This window comes from Podarcis erhardii (assembly GCF_964252035.2).
Source record: "Podarcis erhardii genome assembly, chromosome: 5".
Lineage (NCBI taxonomy): Eukaryota > Metazoa > Chordata > Lepidosauria > Squamata > Lacertidae > Podarcis > Podarcis erhardii.
The window spans coordinates 98,925,319-98,948,600 of record NC_138509.1 but is presented as its reverse complement, the minus strand read 5'-3'; the positions used below and the strand labels follow the sequence as shown (position 1 = coordinate 98,948,600).

Below are 23,282 nucleotides of genomic sequence, written 5' to 3'. Positions count from 1 at the left end.
CAGAGCAGAATACAGTGGCACTATTACTTCCCTTGATCTAGATGCTATACTCCTATTGATGCAGGCCAGAATTGCATTGGCTTTTTTAGCTGCCGTGTCACACTGTTGGCTCATGTCAAGTTTGTGGTCAACCAAGACTCCTAGAGCCTTTTCACATGTACTGCTCTCAAGCCAGGTGTCACCCATCTTGTATTTGTGCCTCTCATTTTTTTTGCCCAAGTGCAATACTTTACATTTCTCCCTATTAAAATTCATCTTGTTTGTTTTGGCCCAGTTCTCTAATCTGTCAAGGTCGTTTTGAAGTGTGATCCTGTCCTCTGGGGTGTTAGCCACCCCTCCCAGTTTGGTGTCATCTGCAAATTTGATCAGGATGCCCTTGAGTCCATCATCCAAGTCGTTGATAAAGATGTTGAATAAGACCGGGCCCAAGACAGAACCCTGTGGCACCCCACTAGTCACTCTTCTCCAGGATGAAGAGGAACCATTGATGAGCACCCTTTGGGTTCGGTCAGTCAGCCAGTTACAAATCCACTGAGTGGTAGCATAGTCAAGACCGCATTTTACCAGCTTCTTTACAAGAATATCATGGGGCACCTTGTCAAATGCCTTGCTGAAATCAAGGTAGGCTACATCCACTGCGTTCCCTTCATCTACCAGGTTTATAATTCTGTCAAAAAACGAGATCAGGTTAGTCTGACATGACTTACTTTTCAGAAATCCATGCTGACTATTCCTTTCTAGGTGCTCACAGACTGTTTGCTTAATGATCTGCTCCAGAATCTTCCCTGGGATTGATGTCAGACTGACTGGGCGGTAATTATTTGGGTCCTCTCTTTTCCCCTTTTTGAAAATAGGGACAACATTTGCCCTCCTCCAGTCTGCCGGGACTTCGCCTGTTCTCCAGGAATTCTCGAAGATGACTGCCAGTGGTTCTGAGATCACATCTGCCAGTTCTTTTAATACTCTTGGATGCAGTTCATCTGGCCCTGGAGACTTGAATACATCTAAACTAGCCAAGTATTCTTGTACTATCTCCTTAGTTATTCTGGGCTGTGTTTCTTCTGCTGAATCATTTGCTCCAAATTCTTCAGGTCGGGCATTGTTTTCTTTATCGGAGAAGACTGAGGCAAAGAAGGCATTGAGGAGTTCAGCCCTTTCTGTGTCCCCTGTTTGCATTTCACCATCTTCTCCTCTGAGTGACCCCACTGTTTCTTTGTTCTTCCTTTTGCTACGAACATACCCATAAAAGCCTTTTTTGTTGCTTTTAACCTCTCTAGCAAGCCTGAGTTCATTCTGTGCTTTAGCTTTTCTGACTTTGTGTCTACACGTGCTGGCTATTTGTTTCAATTCCTCTTTGGTGGTTTCCCCCCTTTTCCATTTTTTGTACACATCCTTTTTTAATCTTAACTCAGTTAAAAGTTCTTTAGATAGCCACCCTGGCTTCTTTAGGCACCTTCCATGTTTCCGTCTCATTGGTATTGCCTGAAGTTGTGCTTTTACTATCTCCCTCTTAACAAACTCCCAGCCATCATGAACTCCCTTTCCTTTTAATATTACTGTCCATGGGATCTCACCCAGCACTTCCCTAATTCAATAAAGAAACAGCACTTGGTTTCTGTTGGAATGCTCACTATTTTTTATTTCCCATAGTTGTTATTAAAGTTTGAAGAAAGTTGATATCACATACCCAATATCTTATATCCATAGTAAGATGAGCGCCACAACCCCAGAGCCATTCGCAACTGGATTTAACTGTCAGGGGTCCTTTACCATTTTTACATCGATTATTGCTTTCATTTTATGGATCAGTGGTCTCGTTGATAGTAAAGTTCATGTTAAATTGCTGTTTTAGGGTTGTTTTTAAAAGTCTGGAACGGATTAATCCATTTTGCATTACTTTCTATGGGAAAGCACACCTTGGTTTTGGAATGCTTTGGTTTTGGAACAGACTTGCGGAATGGATTAAGTTTGAGAACCAAGGTACCCAGCACTGCCTTTAGCATATGTGCCGCCAGGGTACAAAGATATGCCCAGCGCCCCCAAATTAACTTTTATTATGCTTATGTCAGACACCACACTTACACCTTATCTCTCGTTTACGAAAGAAGGGAGGAAAAAGAAAGAAACCTTTTTATTTGCTCATTTCTTTACAATACACTTATACTTAAGTATGCAACACCACCACACTTAAATTTATAAGTATTGTTTAGGCACCTACTTAGGAGAAACATCAGTCGTGTCAAAGGTTCCGCTGCCTCACCGCGCTGCCTCACAGCAGCTCAATACAATACGTAACATAATATTTTGTAAGAGTTAATTTCGTGTGCACAGCACCGTTGAGAATGACAAGCGCCGTTGTTGAGTCTGACAAGCACCGCCATTGTGAATGACAAGCGCCGCCTCTGGCGCAGTGCGTCTTCGGTAATTGAGCGCACAAAGTCAAAAGTCCTTTAGTGAAACAGTAGGTATGCATTTTGGTAATACCTAGGTATATATGTATTTTGTTTTTCTAGCTTGATCAAAATTTATTATTTCATAACAGGTAGATAGTTAAGAGCTTAGGCAGCTTCAGTGGAGGATTTCAGCTGAAGCCGCCCCCAGAATTCAGCGCCCGGGTGCCCCACACCCCTTGCACCCCCGGGTAAAGACGGCCCTGGAGGTATCGCTGTACCATGTCAGACCATTGCTCCCATCTGGCCCAATACAATGACTTGCAGCAACTCTCTCCAGGATTTCAACAAACAATTCAGGCAACAGATTCCAGCGAAACAGTCTGATTATCTGGGATCATTTTCCTTCTTTGTTCTTCACTTACTACTTTGGCACCATGAACACCTAAAAAAAGTTTTACCACTTAGCCCACAGGATAGCATCTATTACTTTGTTTCAGCCATAGACTTATTATACTTCTACGGACTTCCAAAGATTGTCAGACGTGTGTTCATTCGCTTTCAAATATATCAGAGTATTCAGAAGTAATTATTATTATTATTATTATTATTATTATTATTATTATTATTATTTATTTGTACCACGCCCATCTGGCTGGGTTTCCCCAGCCACTCTGGGCGGCTTCCACAGAGACCAAAAATACACTAAAATATCACACATTAAAAACTTCCCTGAACAGGGCTGCCTTATGATGTCTTCTGAATGTCAGGTAGTTGTTTATCGCTTTGACATCTGATGGGAGGGTGTTCCACAGGGCGGGCGCCACTACCAAGAAGGGCCTCTGCCTGCTTCCCTGTAGCTTTGCTTCTTGCAATGAGGGAACCGCCAGAAGGCCCTCGGCGCTGGACCTCAGCGTCCGGTCAGAACAATGGGGGTGGAGACGCTCCTTCAGGTATACTGGACCGAGGCCATTTAGGACTTTAAAGGTCAACACCAACACTTTGAATTGTGCTCAGAAACGTACTGGGAGTTAATGTAGGTCTTTCAGGACCGGTGTTATATGGTCTTGGCGGTCGCTCCCAGTCACCAGTCTAGCTGCTGCATTCTGGATTAGTTGTAGTTTCCATGCACCACTCTGGCGAGACAGTCCATGGGCAGGGAGGGTCTCATCCTGTGTACCAGATGGAGCTGATAGACAGCTGCCCTGGACACAGAATTGACCTGCGTCTCCATGGACAGCTGTGAGTCCAAAATGACTGCCAGGCTGCGCACCTGGTCCTTCAGGGGCACAGTTGCCCCATTCAGGACCAGGGAGTCCTCCACACCAGACCGCCCCCTGTCTCCCCCAAACAATACTTCTGTCTTGTCAGGATTCAACCTCAATCCATTAGCCACCATCCATCCTCCAACCGCCTCCAGACACTCACACAGGACCTTCACCGCCTTCACTGGTTCTGATTTGAAAGAGAGGTAGAGCTGGGTATCATCTGCATATTGATGGACACCCAGTGTACATATTTCGTTTTTGGTGTACTAAATCATGTATACTATGCAATAAGAACTGCAGTGCTGTCTAGTAAACTGGTCTTTGTGTTGCCTGTATTGTTTGTTGTGCGAAGTTTGCAACACCGGGGTTTGTTGATCTCCAGGATTTCAGGCAGGGGTTCCTCCCAGCCCAACCTGGAGATGCCATGGGGAGGTGAGATTGAACCCAGGACCTTCTGTAAGCAAGGCAGACGCTTTGCCTCTGAGCCACAGCCCGTCCCTTGCAGAACGTTGCCTATCCCCCCTCAAGAAGCAAAACATCTGCTCCGCAGGGAATGGAGTTGGAATTTGAGACAGCGAGGATTAGGGTTTGGGGGCGAGAGCTGGTGGGGCTGTACTTCCACGTCGGCCGAAGGTCAAGGCCCATAAAGATAACGCGGAGAGCCTGTGCCAACGGCTGCGCAGGTTTTGCCCCAGAGGAGAAGCATCAGAGAAGGGCTCTGATTAGCAACTTGCTTTGCCGGAGACGGAGAGAAAAGGGGTGTGTTGGCCATGACACACCCACCCACAGCCCTCTCCACGCACACTGGCTGCTGACTCGTAAAATAGCACACCCCTTCGGAGCTTGCCAAGTTCCCGACCCGCCGAGCCACCAACAAGAGTTGGGCAATAAGCATTTGCAAGAGAAGCCGTGGAGTTTTTTTCTTTAGGGGACAGCTTGTCTAAACTAGAGAACATGCAAGAAAATTAAGGCATTCTGGGAGATAATCTTCAATGAGCTTAAAAGAATGTTTCAGATATCGTTTTTTAAAAAAACAAAACAACCAGAGGCTTTCCTCCTGGAGATTACAGGCCCAGATACACCAAAAAATATAAGGAAAATATTTCTCTACGCTACGGTGGCTGTGAGAATATTGATAGCCCCTAATTGGAAGGGTGGTACCGGCAACATTGGATTGGCAAAAAAAATTGTTGGAGTACGCTGAATTGGCAAAACTAGCAGAAAAACTGAGAGACCATACGGAACAAACCTTTATTAGAAAATGGAGTACGTACAAAAATTATCTTAAGGAATATTGTAATAATATGAAGTCTGTGGCAGCTCTAGAATAACTCCTGTGATAGATTGGATGAGTACTAGAAAAGATAATATACATGAGATATAATGAATAAGAAGACCGAAATAAAAGGTGTGATGGGTAAAACAATGTTTAGAGGCATAAGGGGTTGGCGGGAAGTCATTGGAATTTCAAGAATTTAATACAATGTGATAATTACTAAAAATATATATATTTCTTTATTACATATAATTTTGTTACATATTTTTCTTTTATAGTTTCAATAAAGCAATTTAAAAGCAAATTAACTAACTAACTAACTAACTAACTAACTAACTAGAAAACATAGGGTGGGTGTGGGTGTTCTTCTAAGTTCAGGAAATAATAATAATAATAATAATAATAATAATAATAATAATAATAATAATAATATCATCATCATCATACCCTACCCATCTGACTGGGTTTACCCAGCTACTCTGGGCAGCTTACATCATATATAAAAACACAATAAAACATCAAACATTAAAGATTAAAGATTTCCCTAAACAGGGCTGCCTTCAGATGTCTTCTAAAAGTCAGATAGTTGTTTATCTCCTTGACATCTGATGGGAGGGCGTTCCACAGGGCGGGTGCCACTACCAAGAAGGCCCTCTGCCTGCTTCACTGTAACCTCACTTCTTGCAGGGAGGGAACCGTCAAAAGGCCTTTGGCACTAGACTTCAGTGTCCGGGCTGAACAATGGGGGTGGAGACACTCCTTCTGGGCCAAGGCCGTTTAGGGCTTTATAGATCAGCACCAACACTTTTGCTCAGAAACGTACTGGCAGTCAGTGTAGAAGATTGAGATGGTCTCTATAGCTCAGTCAGTAAAGCATGAGACCCTTAATCTCAAGTTTGTGGGTTTGAGCCCCAGGTTGGGCAAAAGATTCCTGCATTGCAGGGGTTCGGATCATGCAGGGGGGAATTCACACTAAAATGCTGCTGAATTTTCATGAGGGCTTTAATTTTCAAAGCAATGTGGAGAGCTGGACAACCCTGGAAAAATGGGAAATAGAGAGACTCCTGTGAAATTCTGCCCAAGGCCTTCCCAAGGCCCTGCCATTAGGCAGAGTGAGGCAGCTGCTTCAGGCGGCAGATGCTGCATGGCAGACAGCAATGGGGAGGTGCCATCTTATATATCACGTGGCTTGCCCTAATCTAGCCAGCGTCTCTTGAGCATAACAGAGGATGATGCCCACTATATAGTATTGGCTTTTGTACATGGATTGTGAAGGGGGGGGGAGGGAGGGAGGGAGGGAGAGAGAGAGAGAGAGAGAGAGAGAGAGAGAGACTGACTCAGGTAGCAAAAGGTCTTGGGCCAGCACTGGACATTATTCTGAAATATTGTTCCAAGGAAACATGTTGTACAGGATTGTGGCATTGGCCTACAATTCTGCCCACAATACACTCCAGGGAACGTCACTGCCAGCCTGCAAACATGCATAAGATCAAGATAGTCATAACAGATATTTATCTGCATGTTCCAGTGTCCTCTTTTGCGTGTTGCATCACCTGTTACTTTATGTCATAACACTTGTAAGCCAACAAACTCTGCTTCTCCCTGTGGTGAAAGCCTGTTGAAGCAACGTCCTCTCTCAGACATATAGGAAACCCGCATCTTTTCTACGGAAGGAGGGGCAGCAACAGAACGTATCCTTTCCGGCTGACCTTTGATTTAACTCATGGTAAGCGAGCCTACAGTCCATCACAAATGCCTAGGAGATGCTTGCGGCGAAGAAAGGTCTTTCGAAACCAGGCACAGCCCTTAACGGGTAAATCCGTTTCTCCAGAAACGACCCCTCGCTGTCCCTATTGCTAACAGACTTCATCTCAATCTCCACCTCCCACCCTACAAAGAGAGTTTGGAGGTGAACCCTGGCATGTTTCTCCAGAACAGGAGCTAAGACCCTCTGAGTCTGGTGGAACTGACTTCTAGGTAAACGTGAATCATATTGCAGTCTTCTTTGCCACCCTCTCAGGCTTGCTAATTAACACACACATCTATTACAAAGGAATTTCAGAAATAGACTGGAAAGAGAAGCTGCTGAATTGCAACTTATCACCAAACTTAAAACTATGGAGAGACCTGGTTTGAACAAAGACATTGGATTCTTATCTCATTATACATGACAAAGCCATTTTTCACCTTCTCACCCCGTGCTTTTTCCTGTAAGACCTATTGCAGTTGTTAAGAGTCGTCAACAGGCTCATCGCAGCTATCTGCCAATCACCCATTCCCACCACCCTTCTGAGTAATACCCCTCCCCACCTTCTCACTATATAGAAAGGTCCGGTGACTTCTGTTTCAGTGTATCTGAAGAAGTGTGCATGCACACGAAAGCTCATACCTAGAACTAACTCAGTTGGTCTTTAAGGTGCTACTGGAAGGAATTTTTTTATTTTGTTTTAACACACACAATGATTAACTTCTCAGCTGTGAACCATTTCATAACATTTGAGTCCCATCCGATCTTTGCCTTTGTTTATGCAATGGGTTTACTTAGCCCTGCTACAATCCAGCCACCTCCCTTACAACCAGATCCTAATCATGTTTACATAAGCTATTTACCAGGGAGAGCCCCAGTTTTTGGTTTTTTTAAAATGTCCCCGTGGCTGTTTGATGCTATCCCCCCCCCACACACACCTTTGGGAACTCTGAATTAAAATTCTGTTAGTGAGAGTTGCCAGAGTTTCAGCTGCAGAACCCCTCCCACCTTAATTCAGCAGGCAGAGCCCTCTCGGTCCCTTTACCTGCGAAAAACATTTGTATTTAGACAAACCTACCCAGAAGTCTAGAAAGTGAACATGAGTTTTCACCTCTTTGTAGTCTACTGTTATTTTAACTTTTTGAAAGTCTTGAATATCCGTTGTTATTCCTTATTGATAATTTTATTTTTAAAAACTTTTTTCGGAAACCGCTTTGGGTTGTTGTTTTTTTTAAAAAAAAAAACAAGAACAACAACAATTGAGCAATGTATAAACTTTATTAAATAAAAAAAGACAGTTGCATGGGGTGGTGGGGGGGAAACCCCAGTTAATGCTGGTTTGTATACTCAGATTGGGAGCCTCAATCACATTGCAGACCTGGATTAAAATTCATGGAGGATACATGGAGGATACATGAGAGCCAACAGTGGTGTAGTGGTTAAGAGTGGTGGACTCGTAATCTGGTGAACCGGGTTCGCTTCCGCGCTCCTCCACATGCAGCTGCTGGGTGACCTTGGGCTAGTCACACTTCTCTCAGCCCCACTCACCCCACAGAGTGTCAGTTGTGGAGGAGGAAGGGAAAGGAGATTGTGAGCCACTTTGAGACTCCTTCGGGTAGTGATAAAGAGGGATATCAAATCCAAACTCTTCTTCTTCATCATCTATTTATGGGTGCAGGATGGTGAGATGGAGCTTCCAGGAGCAGAGGCTGTGTACCTGCAAGTACCAGGCACTGGGTGAAACGACGGGGGACTTGTGGGTTTCTCCAAGCCACCTGTGCTGAGCACATCTGGAATCCAGACACTGGATCAGATGAACCCTTGGCCTGATCCATCAAGGGCAGGGATCTGCTTAGCCTTCATGCATTATTCAGTCCCCTTGGATCCAAACGCTCATCATTTCCACCTTGGTGTCAAGTTCCCTTCGCTTCCTCCTCGTTATCTGTGACTTGCAGAGCACCAGAAGAGATGGGCTTGCTCAGACTGTTAGGGCTAACAGATGTCTCCAGCAAGAGTTTAGTCGGCTTAGTCAAGAGAGTGACTCAGATGCTGATGTGAGGAGGGAAAAACAAAACAAGCCTCCCTCTCTCTCTAGTAAACCAGCAGGAATGCACCTCTGTAATGAAGACATCATCACCTACTTATTCCGTAAGGATGTAAGGAGAGCCTGCTAGATAGGGTCAGTGGCTCATCATCTAGTCCAGCATCCTCCAAGATGCCCACGGGGGAAGTTCAGCCGTAGAGTCTCTGAGCTAGAGAATACGGAGCTAAGTGGAGCATTGGTCTGACTCTGTATAAGGCAGCTTCGATGTAGGCCTGAGAGCAACAGGACTCTCCCATCCTGCCCTTTCCAGCAATGGGTATATTATGACTGAATATGGTGACTCCTAATAATAATAATAATAATAATAATAATAATAATAATAATAATAATAATTTTTTATTTATACTCTGCCCATCTGGCTGGGCTTCCCCAGCCACTCTGGGCGGCTTCCAAAAAAATATTAAAATACTGTAATACATCAAACATTAAAAGCTTCCCTAAACAGGGCTGCCTTCAGATGTTTTCTAAAAGTCTGGTAGTTGTTCTTCTCTTTGACATCTGGTGGGAGGGTGTTCCACAGGGCGGGCGCCACTACAGAGAAGGTCCTCTGCCTTGTTCCCTGTAACTTGGCTTCTCGCAGTGAGGGAACTGTCAGAAGGCCCTCGGTGCTGGACCTCAGTGTCCGGGTAGAACGATGGGGGTGGAGACGCTCCTTCAGGTATACTGGGCGGAGGCCGTTTAGGGCTTTAAAGGTCATGGCTCATGGCAGTTAGTAGCTCCTGTTCTCCACAAATTGGTTCAGTCCCCTTTTGAAGCCATTCACATTGTTTGGTGGCCACCACAACATCTTGTGGGAGTGAGTTCCATAGTTTAACTAGTCCCCTCAAAATCCCCTCAAAGCAGCCGGTTCACAGCTCAAAGGTGTTCCTTGAAGAGCTGTCGTTCAGCTTTGCCATCAACAGCTACCTGATCGCTTGAAAAAGAACAATTGGAGATAGGACCAGGATTGAACCTGAGGTGTTCTGCATACAACCTGCCTGCTCTCCCGGTGAGTTATGGGCCTTATCCTGAAAGGCACTCCAATGTCAGACACCCTCTTCTGCAAAAAGAGCGTCCAAGTCCCATGCAGATCAAATTCTTCAACTGGAATTCATTATGCAACTGAAACTAATCTGTGTGATGTGCTTAGATTTCATCATTGGCTCCAATTACCCTCTTCCTGAATCCTTCTCCGCCTTTTTGGCTCAGCGTTCACGGGACCCTGCTCTGGGCCATGATCTGTGAATCATCCACCAACACTCCTCCCCACACCCAACCCCACTCCCTCCTGCCCTGGCTCACCGAGTCTGCTTCACAGTCTGCCACCTCGTTTCTCCAACTTCCCTGCATATCCCCTTGCTCCCTGCCCCTCGTTTAGAGCTCTGTGTTCAGACTCTTTCATTTGCTCCCATAACCCAATAAACTAGTCAGCGTCTACTGAATGCAAGGGGGACTCAAAGCAGGAGAAGATGCACAAGGGTTGGAGAACATGCTCAGAATTCAGGGTGACCCCAGGAGGCCCGCCCAGCATGGGAAAATGAAACTGGAAACTGAAACCTGTCACAGAATCGTAGAGTTTGAAGATACCCCAAGGGTAATCTAATCCAACCCTGACAATATATATTATTATTATTATTATTTGGTTTGGGACATGAGCTGGAGGGGGGGTTCCAATCCCTCTCGCATCAATTATGCTATGGAAAAAATCAACAGGACCATGCGCAATACCATGCGGCAAATTGGTGGGTTCTCTATCCCACATCCCAGCATCAGGGCAGATAAGGTTGACCTATTCCGGGAGGATGGAGAGCACCTGACCCCACTGGGTAATGACCTCTGGCTGCACAACTTACGACAAGTCCTTAGGGACTGGGTAGATGAAATATACTCAGAGTCGAGAGTGGATTTCATGCTCTTTATTCAGCTCATAGTGGTGAGGAGGAATGGATGTTCCCCCAAAGTATCTGCTTTATATACATTATTTACACAATGGGCTGCACGTGATTGGCTAATTCCGGAATTCTCCTGTAGGCCAATCAGGTTGTGGATTCACTTCCATCTGGAGCATGATTGGGTGGTTCCTGCCAACCAATCATATTGCTGCATTGTTCTAGGACCAATCAGACTGCTGCATTCTGAATCCTATTGTTCTAGGACCAATCAGACTGCTGCATTCTGAATCCTATTGTTCTAGGACCAATCAGACTGCTGCATTCTGAATCCTATTGTTCTAGGACCAATCAGACTGCTGCATTCTGAATCCTATTGTTCTAGGACCAATCAGACTGCTGCATTCTGAATCCTATTGTTCTAGGACCAATCAGACTGCTGCATTTTGGATCCTATTGTTCTAGGACCAATCAGACTGCTGCATTCTGAATCCTATTGTTCTAGGACCAATCAGACTGCTGCATTCTGAATCCTATTGTTCTGGGACCAATCAGACTGCTGCATTCTGAATCCTATTGTTCTAGGACCAATCAGACTGCTGCATTCTGAATCCTATTGTTCTAGGACCAATCAGACTGCTGCATTCTGAATCCTATTGTTCTAGGACCAATCAGACTGCTGCATTCTGAATCCTATTGTTCTGGGACCAATCAGACTGCTGCATTTTGGATCCTATTGTTCTAGGACCAATCAGACTGCTGCATTTTGGATCCTATTCAACTCAGTACATAACAGTAGACTACAGGGTTTGATTGGTCTTCAGTTGTGGGACTTGGTGGCGAGGCCCTTAGGGCCTCGCCTGGCGATTTTAGGCTTTGGCAAGGTATCCTTTATTCTAACATCAAGTCGGGGGGGGGGTTGCATTCATGCTCCCTCCCCATGCAGCGGCGCGTGCAGGGCCCATTAAAGGGCAAAAACCGGGAGTCCCTGGTCCTAGAGCAGTGGCATGTAGGTCAAACTCCCCGGACGAGGTCGGTGGAAGGGCATGCTATGTAAGTTTGCGCTTTGCATTCCCCTCTCACTGGACCTCATCTGCCTGCATATCTTCAGCCAGACGGGCTGAGAGGGTTACCTGCCAAGGCCTGTGCCAGTGGCGTAGCATGGGTTGTCAGCACCCGGGGCAAGGCAAGTAATTTGCGCCCCCTAACCCGTGGATTTGCGCCCCCTAACCCTAACCCCCAGATGTTGCACCCGGTGCGGCTGGCCCCCCCCGCACCCCCCACGCTACGCCACTGGCCTGTGCCAAGTTTCCCTCTTCTGAAGCTCAATAAAGTTGTGGCCAATTTGAACCCATACTCTGGTTTCTTGTCTCATCATTTGGGGTAATAGGAGTAGGCACCACAGACAGGGTTTAGCGCATGGGCCTGCAAACTTGTCAGCGTCTACTGAATGCAAGGGGGGCTCAAAGCAAGGAGAAGATGCACAAGGCTTGGGGAACATGCTCAGATCCCAGGAGGCCCACCCAGCATGGGAAAATGAAACTGGAAACCAAAATCTGTCACAGAATAGTAGAGTTTGAAAATACCCCAAGGGTAATCTAATCTAACCCTGACAATATGTATTATTATTATTATTTGGTTTTGGACATGAGTTCATTGCTACCTAGAACAACATATTGGGGAGGGGTTTCTTGTTAAGTATCTGCAAATATCCACAGGTTGGGCCTTGCAGGTAAGGCAGGCTCACCACTTTGCTATCATTCCAATGACCCCCCCCCCCAAAAAAAATATCCCTCCCTCCACAGACAGCTCCCAAGATCTGAATCTGTAGCTAACTGCCCAGCCTTCTGTCAGGTTGTCAATTTTCTGCTCCCCTCTGGAAAGTGGGGCATAAAAATTACAGCCCATCAGCTGCCAGGGATGAAATATTACTGTGAAATTTTATTTGGATGGCTGGGTGTGCCCGTTCAGCCTTACCCACCACCGCAGAAAGTCCTGTCCTCTGGAAAACTTTAGACCCTGTGTTAGACTAGGACAGGGGTCAGCAACCTTTTTCAGTCGTGAGCCGGTCCACCGTACCTCAGACTATGTGGTGGGCTGGACTATATGGGGGGATGAACAAATTCTTATGCCCCACAAATAACCCAGAGATGCACTTTAAATAAAAGCACACATTCTGTCAGGAGCTCGTCCTACACTCGAGTAGGACCCAGGCAGAGACACATGCCCGACTGGCATGTTCTCTCCCTCCTGGTCGATCGTTTGGGAGCTTCATAAGCTTTCTTCAGCCCGAACATTACAGTGACTGATGCCAACCGACACCGGCACACTTAGGGATCCGCAGAGTTTGCGCATCATGCACGTGACAGACCTCAGCAACTCAGCATTTTGGCTAATCTACTTTATTTACATATAAACACACACGGAGCACTGCAACATGGCTCCCTCTCTCTCTAGCATCAGACAGCAAAGAGAAAAAGAACAAAGGACAATAGTTCCACTTCACGGAACAGTTCCACAAACATCCTGTCTCCGTCAAATTCCCACTCTGTGAAGTCAAAATATGCACCGTCATGTAATAGACAACAATCCCATGACTGCAGTCATGAAGCAGGAATTCTAACACATTCTACTTATGTAGGAATTCTCAATTATAAATATTTATTAAGGTTTTTTTATAAAAGAAATGCACAGATAATAGACAACATTAGTTATGTCATAACAAAATCTCATAACTTCTTTGGACTTCCTCACGTCTCCTGCTCCCACTTACATCGTTGAATAATTTTTTCAAGCAAATTATCATCTTATTTACCATCTTATTTCCACTCATTTAAAAATAGTCTAACAATTCTCCAGAAGGTTTATATTTTCCTTAATCTCAATTATCGTCAAATTCCGGTCTAATTTAGTGGTGGCCAATTATTTTATGATCAAGCATCCTTCTTAACATTCAACCAAATTACAATATTTTTGTAGATAAATCTTAAATTTCTTCCAATCCTCTTCAATCCTTTCTTCTCCCAGGTCTCGGATTCTGCCAGTCATCTCCGCCAGTTGCATATAGTCCATCAGCTGCATCTGCCACTCTTCCAGTGTGGGTAGATCTTGAGTTTTCCAGTTCTTAGCGATGAGTATCCTTGCTGCCGTTGTTGCATACATAAAAAATGTTCGGTCCCTCTTTAACACCTTCTGGTCGACAATACCCAGGAGGAAGGCTTCTGGTTTCTTAGTGAAGGTATACTTAAATACCTTTTTCAGCTCATTATATATCATTTCCCAGAAGGCCTTCACTTTAGGGCAGGTCCACCAGAGGTGAAAGAATGTTCCTTCTATGTAGGAATTCTAACACATTCTACTCAGTGTGTTGGGGACTTCCCCTGCATGTGAAGATAGACTCCAGAAGATTCAGCGGACAAGACCAAGAGTGAGTCCCATGGTAAAGAAGGCAGTTTCTGCACGTGCCGTAGAGGGAAGTGGGGGGCAGGTGGGGCTTGTCCACCTGAGAAGGGAGCCCATCTAGGAGAAGGAAGACTCTGGTGCTAAGCTTCCACTGCCTTGTGGGATGTCTTCAGGAGAAAAAAAAGGCTAAGGAGTAAACCCTACACAAATCTGGAATGGAGTCCCTAAGGCGGTTGGATGGTGTCTTGTTATGTGGCAAGGTCTATGGAGGTTCAGGTTAGGGTAAGATATGGAGTAATGTTGCGTTCCTCCTTCATGGATCACTGCCTTGCTGTGGCGAAGGGGCTTGAATAACTCAGAGAAGCTATGAGCTATGCCGTGCAGGGCCACCCAAGATGGACAGGTCATAGTGGAGAGTTTTGACCAAACATGATCCACCTGGAGCAGGAACTGGCAAGCCACTGCAGTATCCCTGCCAAGAAAACTCCATGGACAAAGACAACAGGCATATAAAAGTTATGACGCTGGAAGATGAGCCCCTCAGGTCGGAAGGCGTCCAACATGCTACTGAGGACGAGCGGAGGACAAGTACAAGTAGATTCAGAGCTGATGAAGCGGCTGGGCCAAAGCTGAAAGGTCGCTCAGTTGCGGATATGCCTGGAAGTTAAAGGAACGTCCAATGCTGTAAAGAAATATATTGTATATGGTGCTGGAGGAGACTCTTGAGAGTCTCATGGACTGCAAGAAGATCAAACCTCTCCATTCTGAAGGAAATCAGCCCTGAGTGCTCACTGGAAGGACAGATCCTGAAGCTGAGGCTCCAAGACTTTGACCACCTCATGAGAAGAGAAGACTCTCTGGAAAAGACCCTGATGTTGGGAAAGATGGAGGGCACAAGGAGAAGGGGATGACAGAGGATGAGATGGTTGGACAGTGTTCTCGAAGCTACTAGCATGAGTTTGACCAAACTGCGGGAGGAAGGGGAAGACAGGAGTGCCTGGTGTGCTCTGGTCCAGGGGGTCAGGAAGAGTCGGACACGACTAAAGGACTAAACAACAACAAATGTTGCGTTCAAAAGGTAATTCAGAGGATTGTTGGGTAGCCATAAAAGGTCTCTACGGTATGTACCATTTCAGGTGGAAACACAGTAAGAACATTAGAAGAGCCAGCTGGATCAGGCCAATGGCCCATCTAGTCCAACATCGTCTTCTCACAGTGGCCGACCAGAAGCCCCAATGGGAAACCAGCCATTTTGTTTGTGTTCTGTGATGTCACCCCATCGCCAAATATGATGGACACTGTGATACCATCATGCTCATTATGTGTCCTCCCGCTCCCAGATTGACTGGAATCACCCATGTGACTGTTACACAGAAGTTTTCACCTTCCTCTCTATTGGCATCCTTTGCCCTCTGTGTTTGACCACGACCGGCTTCTGAGTCTCGCAATTATTCTTATTATCTAATTATTCTTATTATTATTAGTTAACCCAAGGTGGATTACAGCTAAAACAGGAACAGCTGGAAAAGGTTGGGGGCAGGGAGCAATCATTAAAAAACAGTTTAGCATTTATTTACGCACACATAAAATGAGATCTATAAGCTCTATTAAAACATAAAGATAATTACAATGAAAATATGACAGCACCAGCCCTTTCCTTAAAAGCAGTCAGTTCCCAGAGGCCTGTTGGAACGAGGATGTCGTCAGTTGCTGGCAAAACGACATCAAGGAGGTGAGAGGTTAACTTCTCTCAGCAGAAAATGTCTGGGAGCAGCCACTGAGAAGGCTCTGTCCCATGTCACTACCAAGCAGGGCTGTGAGGGAGGTGGAACAGAGAGAAAGGGCTTCCCTGAATATCTCTCAGCCTAGACACTTTCGTATGAGGGAATGTGGTCTTTCTGATAACCCAGACCTAACCCCCCTTTGTTGTTGTTGTTGTTGTTGTTGTTGTTAATTGAGTTTATATTCCACCCTATACCTGCAGGCCTCAGGGCAGTTTACAGAGTAAAATCAAAATATAAAACCACAAAATCCATAATCAAATTAAAAACAAGAAGAACCCAATAAGACACATTCCTGTGAATGTGTTCCCTGGTTGTCTACAGCCAGGTAGAAGGAACAGGAATTACAAAAATGGGGGGAACCGATGCCAAAAAACAGCTGCGGCAGATCAAGAAAACAATAGAAGAAAACAGGAGCAGAAGAAAAGCAAATGTTATTTACAACGTCACCACAAAAGGCGACTTTTCGTCTGAAAATCAAAATGGGAGAACATTTGGTACATACTGGTTTTATCTGATTTATCTTCAAAAGTGCCTAGGAAAGGCGTGGGCTTCTGAAATTTCTCGCAATTTGCTTGCAGTATTTACATATCAATTATATGTGGGGATTCCCATTTAAGTCTGCGGTTTTTTTTGGGGGGGGGGGGGAGCCAAGAGAAGTCTCTGCAGTTTTCTGTGCTCCTGAAAAGGAATGAGTATTTATGGAAATAATCTTGAACAGCAGATAAGAGCGCTGTTTCTCGACTGTGTGTGATTTCCATTCCACCAGAACTGTGGTGGTTTATTAGACAGATGACAAAGTACAGTTATGCTGGCTTTGACTATGGCTTGAGTTGCACGGCTGTGATCACGGCCTCTCGTTTAAATTCGTTGCAATCAGATTGGTACAGTTGGTGCAGAAATGTGTCCTGTGCGTCAGGTTTTTGCTGATGCTGATCTAAACCGACTTTCTCTATTAACCCTCCTCCCAAAATAATAATGGAAACATAGAAGAATACATTGTTATTATCTGTGGAACACCCTCCCATCCGATGTTAAGGAAATAGACAACCACTTGATTTTCAGAAGACATCTCAAGGCAGCCCTGCATAGGGAAGTTGTCATGTGTGATGTTTCACTGTGGTTTTGCAATTTTGGGGGAGATGAATGGTCTATCTATCTAGATCAGCGGTTCTCAACCTGTAGGTCCCCAGATGTTGTTGGACTGCAACTCCCATCATCCCTGAGCTCTGGCCTTGCTAGCTAGGGGTGATGGGAGTTGTAGTTCAACAACATCTGGGGACCCACAGGTTGAGAAAGGCTGATCTAGATACCTGGACAATAGGAATAATTTTTGATGGTAAGAGCTGTTCAACAGCGGAATCAACTCCCTTGAGAGGTGGTGGACTCTCATCCCTTGGAAGTTTTTAAGCAGAGGTTGGGTGGTCATCTGCCAAGGATTCTTCAGCTGGGATTCCTGCATTGCAGGAGGTGGACTAGATTACCCTTGACAATCCCTTCTGCTCTACAGCTATAGGATTCTATCTCTTGTCTACTGAAGGCTTCCACAAGAACAAAAGTCTAGCAGGAGCAGCCCAATCACCTATTAAGTCCAGTGTCCTGTTGCATGACAAGACACCCGAGCCATAATAATAATAATAATAATAATAATAATAATAATACCCCACCCATCTGGCTGGGTTTCCCTAGCCACTCTGGGCGCCTTCCAACAAAGTATTAAAATACAGTGGTCTGTTAATCATTAAAAACTTCCCTAAACAGGGCTGCCTTCAGATGTCTTCTAAAAGTCTGGTAGTTGTTTTTCTCTTTGACATCTGATGGGAGGGTGTTCCACAGGGTGGGTGCCAGTACTGAGAAGGCCCTCTGCTTGGTTCCCTGTAACTTGGCTTCTCGAAGTGAGGGAACCGCCAGAAGGCCCTCGGAGCTGGACCTCAGTATCCGGGCAGATTGATGGGGGTGAAGACGCTCCTTCAGTTCTACTGGACCACAAAGTTCCCAGGAGAACAATAAAGAACTGCGTCCCATTGGCCAAATCCACCCAGCTACGAGGGACCTACCAATCGGGTATTGTAGCTGACCAATCGTACGCACCCATAACACAGGGTGTCGGTTTCCAGGTCTCACCGCACTACGTGCCCTCTTTAAGGGAAGACCCGATTTACCAAAGATGCACCATACTTGTCATTCACAATAGCGGCGCTTGTCAGACTCAATGGCGCCGCTTGTCATTCACAACAAGAGATAAGGCATAAGCGTGGTGCCTGACACAAGCATAACAAAAGTTAATTTGGGGGCTAAACTAAATTTGGGGATGCTGGGCAAATCTTTACACCCCAGCGGCATATATGCTAAAGACAGGGCTGGGTTCTACAAAAAAAGTGCACTGCTGGGGGTCGGACTAGATGACCCTTAGGATCCCTTCCAATTCTACATTTCTATGATTTTATGAGAAAGAAGACAACATAAGAATCTACAAAACTTTTGCAAAATGTGGTCCGCTTTTATTTCATTTGTAGCAAAAGAAGAACTTGCTTCGAAACCAAACCAAGACTCATGGGAACGACGCTTTCTAAATTCTTCTTGTAAATAGCTTGTAAATAGCTCTTGAGTTAATGTTTTATTTTATTATTGCTATTACAGCTGGACGTATCTGGGGTTGTTACGGGTGAGGAGCTGTAACTGATTGCATGTTTGTTCCTATATTGAAAATTAATGAAAATGAAAAATCCTCCTCTGGCATAAAATCAGTTTGGTCTCATATTAAGGCCAACGAGTTCAGAACCTCACCTCTGGCCTTAACTCGCATCTATTCTGGGCGTCGGAGAATGATGCCATTGCAACGAGGTCATCCCGAACGAAAGCTAACTCAGTGTTCTCAAAAGCACAGGGTCACATCAGTCAGTCTGGCCAATCAGGAAGCCAGGCCAGGGGTTCGGCCTTCCGGCGATGACTAATGAGGCGACTTGGAACCTCCTATGGAATCCAGCCCAGAGAACGTCTCCCCTTCCCTAGGGTCATTTACCTTTTCCAGTGGCTCCTCAACGTTCCTGAGGATCATTCCAGGCTTGATCACGGCGTCCAAGAAATCAGAGAAGGGAAACTCCAGAAGTTGCCCCATCAGGGCTGGCTAGAAAGGTTTCCCATAGAACCTGAAGCATGCTGCCCAGTGGCTGCCAAAAAAAGAAGAAGCATTTCTTAGTTTTGTTTATTTATTCCCCTCCCCCATTCTTATTTCTGGATTTGCTTCTAATTGTGAAATGCCTTAGGACAGGGGAAACTGCACTGATGGTTGCTGGACAGCTTTGAGATTTGCCCTGGGAGAGAGACTGGAATTTAGCATCTTGTAAGACGGCAGGCTGCCTGAACAGCATCACTCCGCGCTGCAACATTTTGTCCCAGCTCTTGCTTGTCTTTCAAATACCGTTCTAGTGGTCTTCACATCTTCTTGTGGCAATGCAGACAGTGACTTGCAATCTCGATCATACGCAGTCTGTAGTCCGCTGGCAGTAGGAGTACAATATGGGCATGTCTTTAAGTTAACATCTTACATTAAAAACCCGACAGTACCAAATTATCGAAGGCTTTTCACCAAAGCCAGACTAAACGTCTTTCCTTCTGCAGTGTTGGATGGCAGGTTGAGAGGAGTTCCCTACCAGGACAGACTTTGCTCGTGTGCTCAAGACATCGATTCCATAAAACATATTTTGTGGCACTGTGCAAAATATGAGCAAGCCAGGGCTGAACTGATATTACCCTTGCTGGTACCCTTCCCGGGAAAATCAGAGGCTCACTATGTCAGGTTCCTATTGGAAGACCGGACAAATGCTAGAACATTAGCAGTGGCAAAGTTTTTATCGGTGGTTGCAAGAACCAATGATCCCTATATTCTGAACAAAATGCTTGTTTAACCTGGAGGTAGGCTGTATGAATTGTGTATTGCTTTGTAACGATTTGTTGGGTCTCTGGACCGTAATAAAGATTGATGATGATGATGATGATGATGATGATGTGGCAATGAGTTCTCCTATTGTGCATTGTGCAAAGGGCAGGAATAAAAATGTAACAGTCATGCAAATAATTGTTTCCCCTTTCTGGAGATTTATTACCGGTATATATTCATTTTCTTTCTTTCTTTCTTTCTTTCTTTCTTTCTTTCTTTCTTTCTTTCTTTCTTTCTTTCTTTCTCTTCTCTTCTCTCTGTCCTTTGACCCCCTGGGAGCACTGTTCATCTGTTTCCTGTACAGATACACTTCGGCAGTTTTTGGATGGGGAAAATCTAAACAATACTCATAAGTGAGATCAAAAAGTTTTCTAGAACACCCAAGCATATTGTAAGCTGCCCTACACTGAATCAGATTGTTGGTCTTAGTATTAGTATTAGCTTAATATTATTTATCCTTAACTGTCAGCAGTTTCTCTCCTAACACTAGAACTTGCATCTGAACGGTATCTGAAGAAGTGTGCATGCACACGAAAGCTCATACCTAGAACTAACTCAGTTGGTCTTTAAGGTGCTACTGGAAGGAATTTTTTTATTTTGTTTTGACTAGAACTTGCAGACATCCAATGAATCTGAAGTCTGGAAGATCCAGGACAGATTAAAGGAAAGACTTCTTCACGCAGCACAGAGTTAAACTATGGAACTCCCTGCCACAGGAGGCAGTGATGGCCACCAAGCCTTTAAAAGAAGATTGGACAAATTCATGGAGGAGGAGAGGCTATTGATGGCTACTCGCTAGGATGGCTGTGCTTCCACCTCCGTATTCCCAGGGAGCCAGATCTTGAAAACATGATGCCAACTGTTTGTCATGTCCAGAACATCAGCAAACTGGTTTTTGGAAGCACCGCTACCTGTAACTTTGATGAGAAAATAGTGTTGGATCAGGCCAACGGCCTACCTAGTCCAGCATCCTTTATTCACAGTGGCTAACCAGATATCATGGGGAACCCACAAGCAAGGTTCAAGTGGGGGGGGGAGCAAGTTTCAAGTAATTATTATTATTATTATTATTATTATTATTATTATTATTATTATTATTTGTACCTTGCCCTCCCCGGCCAGAGCCGGGCTCAGTGAGACTAACACCAATAAAATCACAGTAAAAACATCATAGGGGGGAAAGAGAGGGGGGGACCAATTTAAAATGCAATTTAAAATGCAGTCTCATTTTAAAGTAGCTGATAAATCAAGACCATAAGGAGAGGGAAACATAAAGGTCAGACTGAGTCCAAACCAAAGGCCAGGCGGAACAGCTCTGTCTTGCAGGCCCTGTGGCAAGATGTCAAGTCCCGCAGGGCCCTGGTCTCTTGTGACAGAGCGTTCCACCACGTCAGGGCCAGTGCTGAAAAGGCCCTGGCCCTGGTTGAGACCAATCTAACCTCCTTGAGGCTCAGGACCTCCAAAGTGTTGTTATTTGTGGACCTTAAGGTCCTCCGCGGGGCATACCAGTACAAGAACGACTCTGGCCTCCTGTGGTTTCCAGCAACTGGTTACACCACAATAAGTGTTTGTTGTTCTAGGAGTGTACACAGTAAAAGGAAAAGGGGAAAAAAACCCTTTATTTCTGTACATAAAGCTACCAACTGTTTTTATCCCATCCCTTTTCCAAGTTGCTCAAGGTGGCAAACATGGTTTCCCTCCACAGCTCTCTCTGCACAAGCCTGCAAGGATGGCTAGGCTGCAAAATGGTGATAGGTTCAAGAGTTTTCCCAAATACGACGACAGCAGTGTGACTACTACTGGCCCAGAGATGGAAAGACGATAAAGTTCCAACCAGAGACAAATGGATGATGGACTGCGCCGAAATGGTGAAATTGACCTGGAAAATCAGAAACCAAGAAGAGAAGAACTTTAAGAAGAAATGGGGAAAGCTTACAACATACCGTATTTTTCCATCTATAAGACCCCACAGTTTATTTTGGGGGACTCCAAATTAAGAAAACACTCCTCAGCACTACCCATGTATAAGACAAGCCCCAATTTTAAACCTAATTTTTGGGTTAAAAAAACCCTAGTCTTATACACGGAAAAATACGGTACTTAGGAGAACACTGCAAACAACTAAAAATTTTGGAAGGATTTGAGTAATGCTTGTACAGTGGTACCTCAAGTTAAGTACTTAATTCGTTCCGGAGGTCCGTTATTAACCTGAAACTGTTCTTAACCTGAAGCACCACTTTAGTTAATGGGGCCTCCTGCTGCTGCTGCCGCGCTGCCGGAGCACGATTTCTGTTCTCATCCTGAAGCAAAGTTCTTAACCTGAAGCACTATTTCTGGGTTAGCGGAGTGTGTAACCTGAAGCGTATGTAACCTGAAGCGTATGTAACCTGAGGTACCACTGTAATACACAAAGAACTATGGTAAAAATGGATTATTTCCTTAAAATTAGAGAAAATAAGGAAGGCTGTTGAAAAAAGGATTGATAATGGTAACCATGGAAGGGTGGAGGGGAGTTGATGGAATCAGGGAATCCTAAATGATGATGTTGATGTTTAATGTTTGACTGCAAATTTGTTATGTAAAACTCTCTCTCTCTTGTGTTTTCCCAAATAAAGTTCCTGGAGAACTGAACCTGGGTTCCCACAGACTTCGACCACATCACATCATCACGACGCCTAGAGCCACTATCAACTTTCTAGCTGTTGTGCAATTCTCCCACCACTGTTAACAGGCCCTTCGAATGAGTTATGTGTATCTGTGATATTCAATATGCAAAGCTGTTTTCTGAAAATATCGCTCAGCACCGAGCGCTTGGGAGGGTGATGGGAAGAGATATATAAACAAATAAGCACATTTGAACAAAGAAATAAAGAGACCATTGCAGGGTAGAGCCGAGGCCAAACTCCCCGGCCCCTTGCAAGCGTCTGCAAGCAGCGTTTGTCTTGACTTAAGCCCCACAGTTTCTCTTCCTGCCTCAAGCCGTGCTTGTCGCACAAACAGATTCTCAGTTTGACTCACAACAGCAGATATAATTCTTGTTTTGCTCTTGGTATTAGTGCGAAAACATCCCTGCAACATCGCCACCAGCCAGCCACAAGCCTGTGCTCGATTTCACCTTGCCCGGGTCCCAGTTGCCCGCCAGGAGTTGCAGCTGGGCCCTGCAGGTGGATTGGGCTCACTAGGGCGGATCGTCATTCCCCGCTGCCTTCTCCTTGGTCCAAGGCACCTAGCAGTGAAATAAACAGAAGATGGGTCTGCAGGTGCAGATCTTGTGTCAGCTGTATGAGGACCATACTCTGGTTGCTTAACTGTGGCTGAGATGAACATGCATAGTTTTCTCCCCTTTATGGAGGCAAGGGGCAAATCATAGAAAGGTAGAATTGTAGGGTTGGAAGGGATCAAGGGCCATCTGGTCAGGTTGAATCTTGACAAGACAGAAGTACTGTTTTGGGGGGACAGGGGGAAGGCAGGTGTGGAGGACAGCCTGGTCCTGAATGGAGCAACTG

The 23,282-nt window shown here is 45.1% G+C and overlaps 1 long non-coding RNA gene across 1 annotated transcript; it reads right to left on the bottom strand.

The window, feature by feature from the left end:
- Window positions 1-9,350: 9,350 nt before the first annotated feature.
- On the bottom strand, window positions 9,351-21,592 carry LOC309342441. Its single transcript, XR_014156818.1, has 3 exons — window positions 21,421-21,592; window positions 18,859-19,006; window positions 9,351-9,698 (listed from the first exon to the last, which is right to left on the bottom strand). It is a non-coding gene; the product is annotated as an uncharacterized lncRNA (long non-coding RNA).
- Between the last annotated feature and the right edge of the window lie 1,690 nt (window positions 21,593-23,282).